Here is a 15,013-nt window from a genome sequence, read left to right on the forward strand (position 1 = left end):
GGCAGAAGAAAGAGCTGTATAAATGGCTCAGTGGGTAAAGTGCTTGTCATATAAGTGTGAGAACAGAAGTTCAGATCTCCTAATGTGCATGAAAAGCCAAGTAGATATGGCAGCTTCCTGTAACTCTCAGGGTAGCCAGAAATGGAGAGCTCCAGATCAACAAGAGACCCTGGCTCAAATAACGAAGAGAAGATCAGTCAAGGGCACCCCACATCAGCATTGGGTCTCCACACCCACATGTACTTGGATATACATGAGCACACATACACACACATACCCCACATATGCATACATGTGAAAACAATGCATTTGAGGGCAGGGAAGAAAGTTCAGTAAATAGGTCGCTGTGCTAGCATGCGAACTCATGCAGAAGCAGGGTGGGGTGTGCCTGCAATCCTAGTGCTGGCGAGGCTGAGGCAAGAGGGTCTCTGAGGCTCACTGGTCTGCCACCCTAGGGAAACTGGGGAGTTCCAGGTTTGGAGAAATACATCTGTGGGAGTGTGCATAGCCAGAAACCTCCCAGGACTTCTCCTGTATCTATTTACCCACTATAAGGACTACAGGCCCATGTCACGAGACCTGGTTTTTCACATGGGTACTGGGAATCTGAACTCGCATCTTCTCTCTGGCCCTTTTTCATTAAAATTTTAGAGAAAATAGAGTTTTCTCTATAGGAAGAGAATGTCAATCTTGGAAGAAAGAAAGAAAGAAAGAAAGAAAGAAAGAAAGAAAGAAAGAAAGAAAGAGAGAGAAGACAGAAAGAGAAGGACTTTCCAGTAAAGGACTCACTAAATAAAATAAAGCAGAAAAACTAGGTATTCAACCTTAACATAAAACTGGAAATTCTGAGAAACCAGAAGCAAAGCCTGGCCTCTCCGTGATGTCCCTCTTCAGTCTAGAGCCATGGAGTTTATTTAAGGCAATGGTTCCCAACCTCCCTAACGCTTCAACCCCATCATACAGTTCCTTATGTTGTGCTGACCCCAAACATAAAACTGTATTTTTGCTATTGTTATGAATCATAATGTAAAGATTTGATATGCAGATTATCTGAAGACCCAAATGTTGAGAACCACTGTTTAATTGCTGTGGGTTAGGACTCCTTTGAGGAAGTGTATTGCCTCTTGTTGAAGCACAAAGAAAGTGAGCCGGAAACAGATGGACCGCTAGGACGGCTTGAGCCTCTACCAGGAAACCGAACTCACACACTAGATTCCAGGCTATCATTCTTCATTTCTCATCTCCCATGCCCCTATTTTTGTGGGAGAACTGGAAAAATAATCACCATGGTTGTGTGGAGTTTTCAGAGACTCAGTTGCTTGCTTCCTGGTGAAGGTAAGACAAACATTTTCCTTTTGTTTTGTTTTTGTTTTATAATAGTTCCTTAAATTTTCCCAGGTCACCGAATCTGATGCTTTCTAAATCTCTGATTGTCACTTGTTTTTCTTTGAGGAGAGTAGCTCACAAAAGAAAGTACACGCGGGAGTTACCTGCCAGAGATGGAAAATGTTTGGGATTGGGTGGTGACTATTTTTTAAGCAAGAAGGAATAGGGAAAACAAAGAAGAGAAGAGAGAGAGAGAATTTCGGTTTTTTTCAGAGTCCCACCTTAGTCAGGGAGTATCAGGTGAGAGTCATTCTGAAAGGATTACCTGGCCCTCAACCCCTGGGAATTCTCTGCCTGTATTTGTTTTTGTCTCCCAACAGAGGTGTGGCAGGAAGGGGTCATGCAGAAGGTGAGCAAGAAGGTAAATGCTCCACTTCCTGACTGTGGAGTAACACTGCCTTCAAACCAGGCAAGCTAAAACTCTCTTTCTCTCTCTTTCTCTCTCTCTCTCTCTCTCTCTCTCTCTCTCTCTCTCTCTCTCTCTCTCTGTCTCTCTCTCTCTCTCTCTCTGTCTCTCTGTCTCTCTCTCTCTCTCTCTCTCTCTCTCTCTCTCTCTCTCTCTCTCTCTTTCTCTCTCTGTCTTTCTCATTGAACTCTTCTCCTTTCAGTCTTTTCCTTTTACTTAAACAACCCTTGCTACTACTGACTGCCTGAAGATGGAGCTTGACAAACTCCTTCAAAAAGGAAACGAACAACAACATTTATTTTCTGTTGTCTATAAAACCGACAGTTTTGAGTTTTAGACTCATTGTTCTTATTATTTAAACTTCCATAAGTTGGACTTGGACAGTTGAGTTTTGTAGGAATTAGTGTTGAACCTAGTGGTAATTCCAGCTACCTGGGAGGCTGAGGTGAGAGGATCACAGGTTCGGGGACAATCTAGGAAGATTTGGGAAAACTTGTTTCAAAAATAAAAGAATAAAAAAGGGTACTGGGGCTGGAGAAAGCAAAAGACCTATATTCAATTCCCAGAAGCCTCATGGTGACTCACAACCATCCAATGCCCTCTTCTGACCTCTGTGAGCACCAAGGATGTATGTGGTACACATAAATACAGAAAAATACATAAAATGAAAAATACATACATAAACTATATATATGTATATTATTATTAATATGCAAAGGACTAGGAATGCAGCTCAGTGGTAAAGCATTATTCTAGCATTCTTTGGCCCTGAGTTCAACTCCTGGTACTGAAGAAAAAAAAATAGATATGGTTTTAACTTTTCAAACCAGATTATTTTACCAATCACTGGCATTGTAATGTACTTAGGGATAAACAACCACCTAGGGAAACAGGAAATTATACTGAATACATCTCTAAGCTAATCTGAATTTACCCTTAGTCTACAAAGTAAAAGATGAGACTAGAGAGACACTAAGAATCATTTTACTCTGAAAATTCTCAAATTGTATCTAAATATATCTTATACATAGACTCTACCCCTCATGTTGAATGAAAGCAATTGAATGGTGGTATCACAGTTCACTAAGAGCTGTGATGAACACCTACAATCGTAACACAGAAGACAGTAATCGGGGAATTCAAAGTGCAAGTGAACGCATTGGAAAGCAGAGCCACAGAAGCAGGCGCCTACATGAGATGGCGCTCACCATCTTGTCTGTCAATCTACGGTTGCCGGTTGACTAAGGACTAATGGCTCTTTATCCTTTAGAAAGGCTCACGTAAACCCGAGACTACTGGGAAAAGGGCCCAGTCATCATTTGTCAGAGGATAACATTTTCATTTCCCTTATTTACGATGAACCTAGAAACTCAAACAATGTAAGGAGTGGGTCTTGGGCGTTGCCAATGTAATCAAGCTGTGCTTTGTGAAAGAAAACTTGGATATTGTCAAGGACTATTAGATGAGCTGGGTGACAGCACACTTTAGGAGATCTAAGTGGAGCAGAATCTCAATTAAAAAGAATTGATTCACTTAACCCTTTCCTCCCTCCCAGTTCTTCTCCTACTCATACCGCGCCTTTCCCTCTTTCTGAAGCCCCCCAGTTCTCGTTAGCTTTCAAAGAAGCTTTGGCGTTCTCCTCAAAGAGCTGCTCCTGAGTGTGAATGGAAGGCAGCCGGGTCCACTGGAAAGAACACAGGTTTTGTAGTAAAATCGGTCCTCCTTGGAGTTATTCTACCATTTATTAGCTCGGTGGCTTCGGGTAAATGATTCACCTTCTCTTCCCTTGGTTTTTCATTGAGGTTTGGGATGATAATATCAAGAGTTACTGTGAATTGTCGGTCATTTAAAATGAGTGAAGACTGGCATTGAGAAACAGCCCAGCTAATCAGAGGTAGAATTTAGAAAACAGCCATCTGTGACGGAATTTTTGAGTGAGATTATAATCAAGCCATGTTCCTATCTACTTTAAATTTCACTGCGTGCCCCTTGTTCTTAGAGCCCCAGTCTTAAGCACATGGCTTACAAGGTCCATCATGGCGATTCGGATCTCTCAGGTCCCATTCTCTTTCCTCATCCTCTCAGTGCTCTCCATGTTTCTCTACACTAAAGGCCTTGTCATAGGCTGCGTCAGTGTCTTGTGGAGAAAGCTTTTTCATGCTATTCCCTCTTCATGAACTAATACACTTCCTTCCTTGGCATGCAACCAGCTCTTAGTCACCTCTCAACTTAGTTTAACCTCTTTTGTCCGCAGTGTTTTCCAAAGACTTTCTGAACCAACCTGGATTGTAGGCTACCATAGGGTCCTGAATTCTTCAGCCATGGTGCTTACCACCCTGTTCAAGGATTTCCCATCAGACAAAATCATCACACTGTGTGTTCATGGAGAACTAGATCATGTTGCTCCCCTACCATGCCTAGTACAGACTATGCAACTAATGAAGAACTCACAGTAGACAGACCCACTTTCTGATTCTTTGTGGGGCCAGTTACATAACTTTATGCAACCGTGAGAAAGACATGCACCTCCTGCTTGGTTCCTACTTTCCACTTCCTATTGTAGTAGAAAAGGACGAAGTGGGGTAGACAGACTGTGGAAAAGCTGAGGGACACGCCACTGACTGGCTCACCCCAGAAGCCAAGCTTGAAGAAGCACACTTCATTCATCTCTAGCTGATTTTATAAACTTAATAAATTTTATAAATACCTTTTATAATTTATAATAAGTTTTATTGATTTAATTCACTTCATTGAATGTATATACAGTGTGATGTTCATGACCCAGGTATAAGGGCAGCATTACTAATACGTAGTCATACACAGGATAATAGGGGGGAAAACACATTCGTTCATTTGTTCTTCCTTCCTTCCTCTTCCTCTCTCTCTCCCTCTCCCTCCCCCCCCCCCTCTGGTCAAGAAAATGTTTTTCTGTGTTTCTTTGGCTGTCCTAGAACTCTTATCTGTAGACCAGGCTGGCTCAAATTCAGAGATTCACCTTCACCTTCCTCTACCTACAGGAACAATGGAATCTACAGAACAATGGAATCAAAGGCATGTGACACCACCACCCAGGAAAAAAAGAAAAAAAACCTTTTTAAATTAGTCATCTCCCTAGGCGCCTTTTTAAAAATCTCGTACTTCTCTGTACCCACAAATGTGCACCAATGCCAACTGCATTAACAATGGTGTTAGCTGCTTTCCTTGCTACTATGACGAAACGCTTGAGAGAGAGGTTTAAGGCAGGAAGAGTTTATTTTGTATTATGACTGGGGGAAACATTCTATTCTCACAGAAAGGTGTAGAGGCAGGAGCCTGAAGTGGATGCATCACACTGCCTCCTAAGTCAGCAAGCAGAAAGAAATGGATGTTGACACCCCGCTTGTTTTCACTTTTTCTTCAGGTGAGAACCCCCAGCCTGTGAAATGATGTCGCTTGCATTTAGGGTGGGTCTCTCCACTTCAAAGGCAATTCAGAAACCTCCTCTGGATTCTAGATCCTACCAACTTGACAGTCACCACCACACAGTCATATGTGAACAGCTGGCCTGTGTTGAGAAATGTAGTCTAGGCTGGCCTCAAACTGGCAGCCGTTCTCCTGCCTCAGCCTCCTGAATGCTGAGATTATATCATGTGTTATCACACTTAGCTCAATGACATTTAAAGATTTATTTTTATTATATTTGTTTTGGTGGAAGTTTTGTCCCAGTATTCCCTCCAAACCCCACCCCTCAGAAAGCCCGCCAGGAGGTGGCTCCTCCCCTGAGATGCTCAAGACCACTCTACAGGGTGTTTAAGACCTGAACACTAGACCTGCTATGCATGTGATTTCTCTTCCACCTGATTCTGAGAGTTCCCCGAAGTGCTTTGCTCTGCTTTGCTTTGCTCCTTGCTCCTTTTATTAAACCTGGTCTTATTAATTCATCTGGATTTGGTTGATTGCATGGGTGGAGAAACCCCCAAACCATATCCGTATTATTTTTTATTCTCTCATATAATGTATTTCAACTGCAATTTCTCTTCCCTCCGCTCTTCATAGTGTCCCCCCAGCTCCTCTCTTTCCCAGATCACATCTCCTCCGTTTCTCTTCAGAAAAGAGCAGGCCTCCCAGAGATATCATCCGAACATGGCATAGCAAGTTACAATAAAACTAGGCACAAACCCTCATCTCAGGGCTGGTGAGGCAACCCAGTAGGAGGAAAAGTGTCCCAAGAGCAGGCTAAAAGGCCAGAGACACCCCTACTCCCACTATGAGGAGCTCCACAGAAACACGAAGCTGCACAACCATATCATATTTGCAGATGGCTTCACGCAGACCCATGGAAGCTTTGTGATTGCCACTTCGATCTGTGAGCGCCTATGAGCCCTGCTTCATCAATAAACTTTGAAATTAATGAAGATAATGTTTCTTGCATTAAATTACAGTATCTATGGGGAATCCTGGAGCCAGCTCAGGACACTTTAAACCAAGTTCTCAGCACAAGGGAGATTTATTTGTTCCAGAGGGAGGAAGAGCAGGGAGGAAGAGACAAAGACAGGAATAGAGGACTAAGGAGAAGGGGAAGGAAGAAAGAGAGAGGGGTCAGGGTTATCTGCCCCAGAGGCAGAGACAAAGTACGTCAGGACAGAGAGGAGACGGAGACCTCCCATAATAGTCAAATGGAGGTTTATAAAGGTAAAAGGGGAGACCCGTGTTAGGGTGAAGTCTTTAATTTTGATTGGGCATTAGGGGAGCCAAATGGGGTTTTTGATTCCTAGACTTCAATACTTGATAGCTGGGCCTCCTCAGGAGGAGAAAGTGCCAAATCAAGGAATGGACCTCAGGAACTTTAGGAATGTAATCTAAGTTTTAATCAAGGCTTACAGAATGGGGAGAAGGGCAAGGCCTTCCAGAGCTGTGTTTGCAGTGTTCAAGCTGGCTAGAGTCCCTTCAGTTCCCCTGTGTGTCAGATCCAAGAAGAGAATTGTAGGCAGCTGCTATTTTGTTGTTGTTATATGTGTTAATTGCTTGAATTACTGTTTCTGCTCAGTGTTGAGTTCGCAGACTTTGCCTGAACCCCTCTGTGTCCACCTGGTCTGAGACACCCCACACCACCACGTCCTTAAAGCTCACTGTGTCACCCTAGCCCTATCTTCTCAGATAAGACACGCCTGCAATGGCAGGGGACTGTCTTCCCTCTCAGCAAAGTCCTATGCACTCACACAACATAAGGTCTGTTTTATGACTTTTCTCTTAGCATGGGGGTTTTATTGCCTACTTTATCAATCACATTTTTTGCTCCCTAACTTTGGGTGTCTGCTTTTCTTATTCTATATGGCAGTGGGCACCCTGAAGTTTCTTCTGAAGCACTATGAGCCCCATGGCATTGCTGAAGAAGATGGATCCTAAGGAAAGCTAGCGGGTAAACAGGAAGGTGTGCTGTTGTAGGGATCTAAGGAATCACGTACTGATGATGCAGGCTACCGTGGAATGGGAAAACAAATTTCTCTTTCTTATGGAAAGAAATGCCCTCCTTTGGAAATGATTATGAAAAGATGTTGCCGTAAAGTCTATTACATTTAAAGACAAACTAACAGCCTGCTAGACCATGGGTAAGTCTCAGCAGATTATACATCTGCCACAAGAGAACGCTTGGCTAATTTCAGTTGCCAAATACCTGAATACTCTGCAAGTGTTCCATGTTATAAAAGTTATAAATAAGGATTATAACAATTTTTAAGAATGAGAAATTAGTAAAAATGTCTTCAGAAAACTACAGAATAGGGAAGTAAATGTTTAGAACTTGATGCCCATAATGGACATGCTTGCAGTTCTAGCACCTGGGAGGCTGAGGAAGGATTGCAAATATAGGATAGTATCACACACACACACACACACACACACACACACACACACACACACACTCACACACTCACAGACAAACCCACGGACATACACACGTCACATGCACACACACACACAAACCACACATCACATCACACACATACACACACCACACCACACACACATACATCACATACACCACACACACACACACCCATACACACACTCACACACACCACACACTCATGCACACCACACACACTCACACACACACACCATACACACACTCACACACACCACACACTCATGCACACCACACACACTCACACACACACCACACACATACCACACATACACATACCACACCACACACACGCTCCCACACATCACACACACACACTCACACACAAACACACACTTTTTTGCTCTGTTTAAAGGTTTAATATGTTAAGATTATGTCTTGAGAGCAAAAGGGCCATAGAAGTAATTGAAGGGAGGGATCATGGGATGGTCCAAAAGGAGATAAGGGACATAGTGTAACTATGTTTTAATTAAAAATGAAAATTAAATTAAGACTGAGGTCATGTAGGAAAAAAGAAGATTTTGTTCTTCCTCCAATACTGCGTGTCATCAAAATAACAAGCTTCTTGGTCTGCATTTCTGCTCACAAGATCTAGAGCCCCTTATAAGCAGCTCCTAAAAGAATGAGAAATCTCTTACTTTTTGATATGACAAGGAAAGTATCAGCTTTAGGAGGCTCATGGGAATGCAGAAACTGAAGAACTGAATGTTGACCACTGCCCCACAAACCCATGGAAGCAGTCAGCATTGGCACTCAGAACCTAAGGCAACGTGAAAATGAAGTCATATTCTGTGGGCACTACCTTTACTAGATCCTGCTTAGGTAGGACTTGCTCATAGCCCTAATATGACCCACATTCAAAGCAAAAGTTTTCAGAATGTCCAAATATTATGAAAAATGCCCTATGCCCTACACAAGTAGGTACTTCAGTGTCTGCTCCTGCCGTACTTTATTCATTAAATAGAAATACAGGAATCGATATCACTGCTATTTCAACGTAGCCAGGCTACCTCCAGCCACCTCATGTCACAGAGCAATAGAAAAATGCAACTCAAGCTTTCCCTTGAAGGAAAAGGTGTGTGTGTGTGTGTGTGTGTGTGTGTGTGTGTGTGTGTGTGTGCGTGTGTGTATGTTGGGGGACAGGGGTTGGTGCTATTGTCAAGACTCTGATTATAGAGGTTTCTTTTCTTCTCCCCACTAAAACATGGAAAGAATCCCCTTGGCCACTGAGACTTCTGATTTTTGGAGAGATTACGAGTTGGTATTTGTAGAGGACTTGGGGTAAAATAAAGTCGTATGAGTTCAAGGCACTTGTTCATGTTATGACTTGATCCAGGCCAGCTCCACTGTGGAAACAAAAGCAACTTTTATTACAGATAACAAAAACTTGCTAGAACAACCTAATGGGAAGCAGAGTGCAGTGTCTACCTACCAAGACAAGCTGAGGACATCACTGTTACTGAGACATGTTGAGGTAGCAGACTTTTTAACACAATAATGTTTGCCTTTTGAGTCAGGATAATTTGGAAAAGAAAGCCATGCTCCCAACAGTACCTGTTTCTGATGTTGGATGTGGACTCACATCATCTAACAATGGTCTTTATGAAGATAATTTTATAGTCCAGGGTGGCAGAAAGCAGTAGAATATGCAAAAAGACCCATGTGTGCACTCGGGATGTAAAGCAGGGTTTAGTCAGGCTTCCCTAGAGTCGTTTGGAATTCAGATTGGAATTGGTAACAGCTAGGAATTGGTCACCTACTTTTCAACTTATCCTTGTCTCAGCTTGCAAAAGTCACACTGTCCCTATCCCTGCTCATAGGTCGCTATTATTCTGGGTCTATATTGAGTGACAGCCCTGAGAAAAAAATGCATCTCTGCATACTGTTTCATATTTCCTTTCATGGGAAGGGGATTCCACTAGCTTCTCTTCCTGATGTCTCTGGCCTCAAGGGAAGAGGCAATCATTCCATTTTATTAAATCCCTTTATCTTCCTATTCTTTGGGGAGCTAGCTATGTGCCCACAGAAAGCTTTCATTCTATTCTGCTGCTTGAAAAGCTAAGCTTTAGAGGACTGTGTTGACCAGGGTTAAGAATAGTGTTGGTGGGTATCTGTAAATCAGAGGGTCGGTAAGCCATCCTTCAAAGAAAACTTCACAAATAAAAATATGTCACTTTGTTTTTCACTGGTGATACTATCTTAGTGTTCAATGTTTTATACTGAGCTGGGCAAGGGATATCTCTCATCTTGAGACCCCTGACAACTCACCCTCCAAACCTATAGAATACTGGGAAACAGGTCTGTCTTTTCTAGGTTGAGAGGAAGAAAAGCAAAACCTATGTCTCCAAAGGCTTGGGGCAAAATATCATATAGAAATCCAGTAAAGGAAAGGTCAACCACCAGGAAACAGGGTTGGATTAATTCCTGTGACTGCAGAACAAATCTCCACAAAGTGAGGTTTAAGACAACAGAAATTTGTCTCTCTGAGTTCTAAAAGATGGAAGTCAAAATTGACCATTGATCTAGACCAAGAAGTTACCAATACCATATTGCCTTTACAGGACCTAAGGGAGAATCTGGTCCTTGTATCTTTGAGTGTCTGGTGAAGGCCAGAGTTTATTGATTTATGACTCATTGGTGACATATCTGCAATCATAATCTCCATTTCTCCTTTCTCCGTGTTGATTTTCCATCTGCCCCTCTCGTAGACAGATGCCCGCTACGTCTGCTCAGCTAACCTGGCTTCCTGCTCAAGATCTTTTCCTCAATACTATCTATAAGACCTTTCTCCTAGAGAAAAAAATGGAGAATTCAAACCTGACATCTCAGGTCATTCTTTCCACCTATCACAAGAAGTTATTCATCAACAGGCAAATAACATTAATTTCTCTTCTTTATATCCTGAAAATGTACAGTTCAAGATTTGTAGGAGTTGCAATCTAATATCACAATCTTAGAGAATCGAGATGTAAATTCCCCACAGAGAGCATGCAGTCAAATAATATTTAAAAGGAATATAAAACATGGTGATCTGTTTTTGCATATAGATGAATCATCAAATTTGCAAATGCAAACCTTTCCATACATGAATGATGTGGCAAGTTATACATTAAAAAATATAACTGTTCCCCATATGTTCTTAATGACTATGATATCAGGGCTATCATTATAAATATTTTAAAATCCTTTGTGAAGCAATTGCTGAGATAGTTCAAAAAATCTTTTATTCTTTCTATACATACACAGAACATATGATGAAAGAGTCCTTACCATGGACACAACAGGTTCAACTTCATCTTTACTTTTGCTGTAACACTCAGGGATACATTTCTTTGGTATTGTTATGTTCTCCCATTATTTTAAAAGTTTACCATTTGACAAATTATTGATTATATTAAAACAAGTGGGAGATGACAGAAAGTCCTAGGGTAGAGCAGGCGCCTGGCTTAGGAGGAACCTAACTACATAAGCATGCTTCTTCAGCGAGGACAAGTTTTATGTAATATTAATGAGACTTCAATCATCTCAGGAAATAATGTATTTATAGCTCATCAGGCCACAGACCAAAATGAGAAATCCAGATCAGAGGCGATCCAACTCCCTGCGACCCCTCCTTGGGGAGGGTGACAAAGGTCCTCCTGTCCTTTCCAGGTGTCTCAGGAAGCTACCAGGAAGACAGGTAAACAGAAGCATACTAGTACAAAGACCCCAGCTCCCTACTGCAGTGATCTAAAAGAGATTCTGAGAAATCAGTCTATCTGTTATTTGGGAAGGAGAGAGGATTTTTGATTAACACCTGATGGTGCTTGGCTCATGAGCTATGTCTGTCTCTGAACAAATAACACCTAATTATGAAAGTAGCGGTCAGAAAGCTTGAAGTCTATGAACACTGAAGATTCGTTCTACTCAAGTAACCATTATTCTACAAGATCTTCAGTGTGAAATGGGGTAGGTAAAACACGATTTATTAAAATTATCCCATATGTGGCATTAATTCAAATTCCTCAAATAACATTTGGGGAGAATTGAGTCTCGAAATGTTTTTGAGGTGTATGTCAACTTTTTCTCCCTATGTTTCTTCAACTGAGGGGGAAAAAACAGACTAAGAAAGTTAAATGCTTTCCAGAGCCTCCTGGCCCAGGCAGGGTTCCAAACACTGAACTAAGACAGGTTAGCTGGTGGGTTGTGCTCTGTTGAGTTGAAAAGAAAAGAATCACACCAAGGCTGCTTCTCGGACACAGGAAGGACCAGGGAGCAAGGAAGTCTCTAATTTTCAAGTCCAGTGGGCAGAATACAAGGGTAGGAGAAAACTAAAGAGTCTCCCACTGAGAGCAGGCGGGATGGATCAGGCAAGCCCTGTAGGCCGGGGAGCTGGAAGGATGCCCAGAGGCCATCGCCTGCTTGGCTCCCGAAGCAGTGGAGACTTTTCTATTCCACCATTGCCTTTAGCTTGAGATCTATCCATGTTCTCCATTTGGAGAAGGGCAATTAGAATCTAAATCACTCACAGAGTGGGACTGCTGATCAGCAGCTGGTGGTAAAGAAAAAAAAAAACCCACAAATAAAGTTAGTGGACTCTTCTGCAAAAAATAATGTTGAGAATGAAATTTGCTTTCCTTTTGAGAGGATGGGCTTTAACATAGAATAGGAATTAAGCACAGAGAAGTTTGATGTCATAAGTATTGATTCAATGCCTGTTCCTCCCACTAAGTGGACTGTGATTTCATGAAAGAGCTCTGTGTTCTGCTGTCTTGGTTCTACAGTCTATAAAGTGGAAGATCACAACTACTCATAATAATGTTAAATATATTTAAATGAAAGAAAGTTCAAGTATGCTTAACAAGGTATTAAGTAGGAAAAATAAATAAAAACTTGTAAAAATTTACATTTTCTTTCCTCTCTTTCTTTCCCTTTCTCTTTTCCTTCTTTCCCTCTCTCTCCTTCCTGTCTTCTATTAGTTCATTCTTTCTTTTCCGGGCATAACATTTGCCCCCTTTACCTTAAAATCAAGAGTTAAATCAGGGCAACTGATGCTTCTAACAAAGTCATATGTGAACTTGGGAGCATATTCCAATAGACCTGAGCAGTCCGCTGTGTCTTTGTCACTTTTTCCTGCTATGACAGAGAACCGTGACAGGACCAACTCAAGAGAGAAAGGGCATAGGTTTTCTCCCAGTTCAAGTTTCAACCCAGCGTGGTAGGAAAGTTGGGGCTGCAGGCCCTTGAAGCAACTGGGTCACATTTAATACACACTCAGGAAACAAAACAGGATGAAGGTTCTCTGCTGGTGGTGCTCCTTTAGGTAGGGAATGCACCTGTGCCACAGAAGGGTCTTGCCATCTCAGTTAACATAAAAAGGCAATCCCCATCCACACCAGGAAACGGCTCAGGGAGTAAACGCGTTGTCTCCAAGCCTGGTGATGCGACACCCATCCTGAGACCCCACATGCTGGAAGGAGAAAGTCAACCTCCTCAAGCTGTCCTTTGACCTCCTCACATCCTTTGTGCCAACTCATCCCCAGCCACAATAAAAATAAGCGCAGGTACAGAAGGCACAAAATGTCCCAGTGGTGAAAATCATGAACTGGCTTTGCAGAGGAACAGAGTTAAGTTCCTAACACCTAGGTTGGGCGACTTAGGCCTTTTTGTTATTCTAGTTTTAGAGTAATCAGACACCCTCTTCTGACCTCCCAGAGAAACAGCATTCACTAACACATGCGCGCGTGCACACACACACACACACGTACACACACAGAGACACATACATACACACACTCCATAATTAAAAACTAAATTTTATGTGTATTTAAAGAGAAACTCCCATCGTCCCCGCCAAAGACCTATTTGCTATGTGATTCTAGATTTTTCAAGTTACAACTAACACTAAACATCACATCCCACAAGCCTACGAATGTTTCTAAGATATTAAGGAAATAATTGCAATAAAAACTGATATAGTACAAACGATTTTAAAAAGTCTTCACAGAGATAGTCTAATATTTTCTGAGTTAAATATATATTTATATTTATAATTTATATATATATTTTTATATATAAATATTAATGATTCTCTAAAATGTACATATTTCCCAAAGCTGGCTATGTTTCCTATCACTACTCTGTCCAGATAAGTACAAATTTTATTCTCAAGGACTTCATTTGGTCTGTGGAATTCATCATCACTGGGCATGGGAGGATAGCTTCAGGCCAACTGTAAGACCATTATTCATTGGCAATTGTGAGAACAAAGGGAGATTCTTCTAAAGGTGATGAGGCAGAAAGGGAAAGCACACGCCCTGAGGAACAAGGAGACAAGAGGAGGGAACTGGTCAGTCTCCTTGGCACCCTAATGCCTGCCCATGAAGGGAATGTGCCCTTGTGGAGGGCTGAGTGGACGGCTTCCAATAAAGACGATCACCAAAAAGATAACTTGAGAAATGAGTGTGATGGTTCTAGGGAATAAGAATTGCAGCATAAATTGGGAAGCCGATAAAATTGGGTGGCACTATTAAATTAGGCATTTTTGCCAAATAAACTGAAAAAAAAATCCATGGAACTTTCAGAATATCATAAAACAGCATCATAAAAATTATACTAACTTATACTATAAATAATAATACTATAAATTATACTATACTTATCAAGATTGTAATGTGTGTCTGTTACTATACTAAGTCTTTGGAAGGAATAATATTAATACTTGAAGTTTCCTTTAAGAGGTAGAATTAATAGTCCTCCCGTTATCCGACCATAGAAACTGAAATTTAAAGAAAAGTCCTAGTCTTAAGTAACTCTCTGGAACTCCAAGAACAGAACAAAGAGCACCTCCTCACAACCTAGCTTGGAAAAAATCTCAGTTCACAAATACTTTTTATGATACTTAAATTCTAAGAAAACTTAGCTGGCATCCTCTGAGATGGATTGATGACAGTTGGCACCTGGAAAGGCGTTCTTCACCTAGGCTACACTGCAGCACTTCAGAAAGACCCCCCCCCCCCCCGCAAGGCATTTCATCTAACAGTATCAGCAGAGGGATCTCACAGAGTGACCAAGTTTTGGTAATTGTGACCAGCAAGCCTCTGGTGAATCACCGTCTTCAGAAATTCCACCCTGATTCGTCAGCTGCGCTTCTTGCATTAATTGCATTTAACGTCTGACATCTTCATTACCCTTTTTCCACATCACTGAATCCTAGGAAGAAAATAAGACAAGCCAAACCCAGATTATAGTCGAAATAAAAACTGAGCATTAGTGAATTAAAGTGAAAATTGAGTATGTTCAATATACCATGAAATTCAAAAGATGGTTTTATATGTCAT

Source organism: Microtus pennsylvanicus, chromosome 17 (assembly GCF_037038515.1).
Source record: "Microtus pennsylvanicus isolate mMicPen1 chromosome 17, mMicPen1.hap1, whole genome shotgun sequence".
Lineage (NCBI taxonomy): Eukaryota > Metazoa > Chordata > Mammalia > Rodentia > Cricetidae > Microtus > Microtus pennsylvanicus.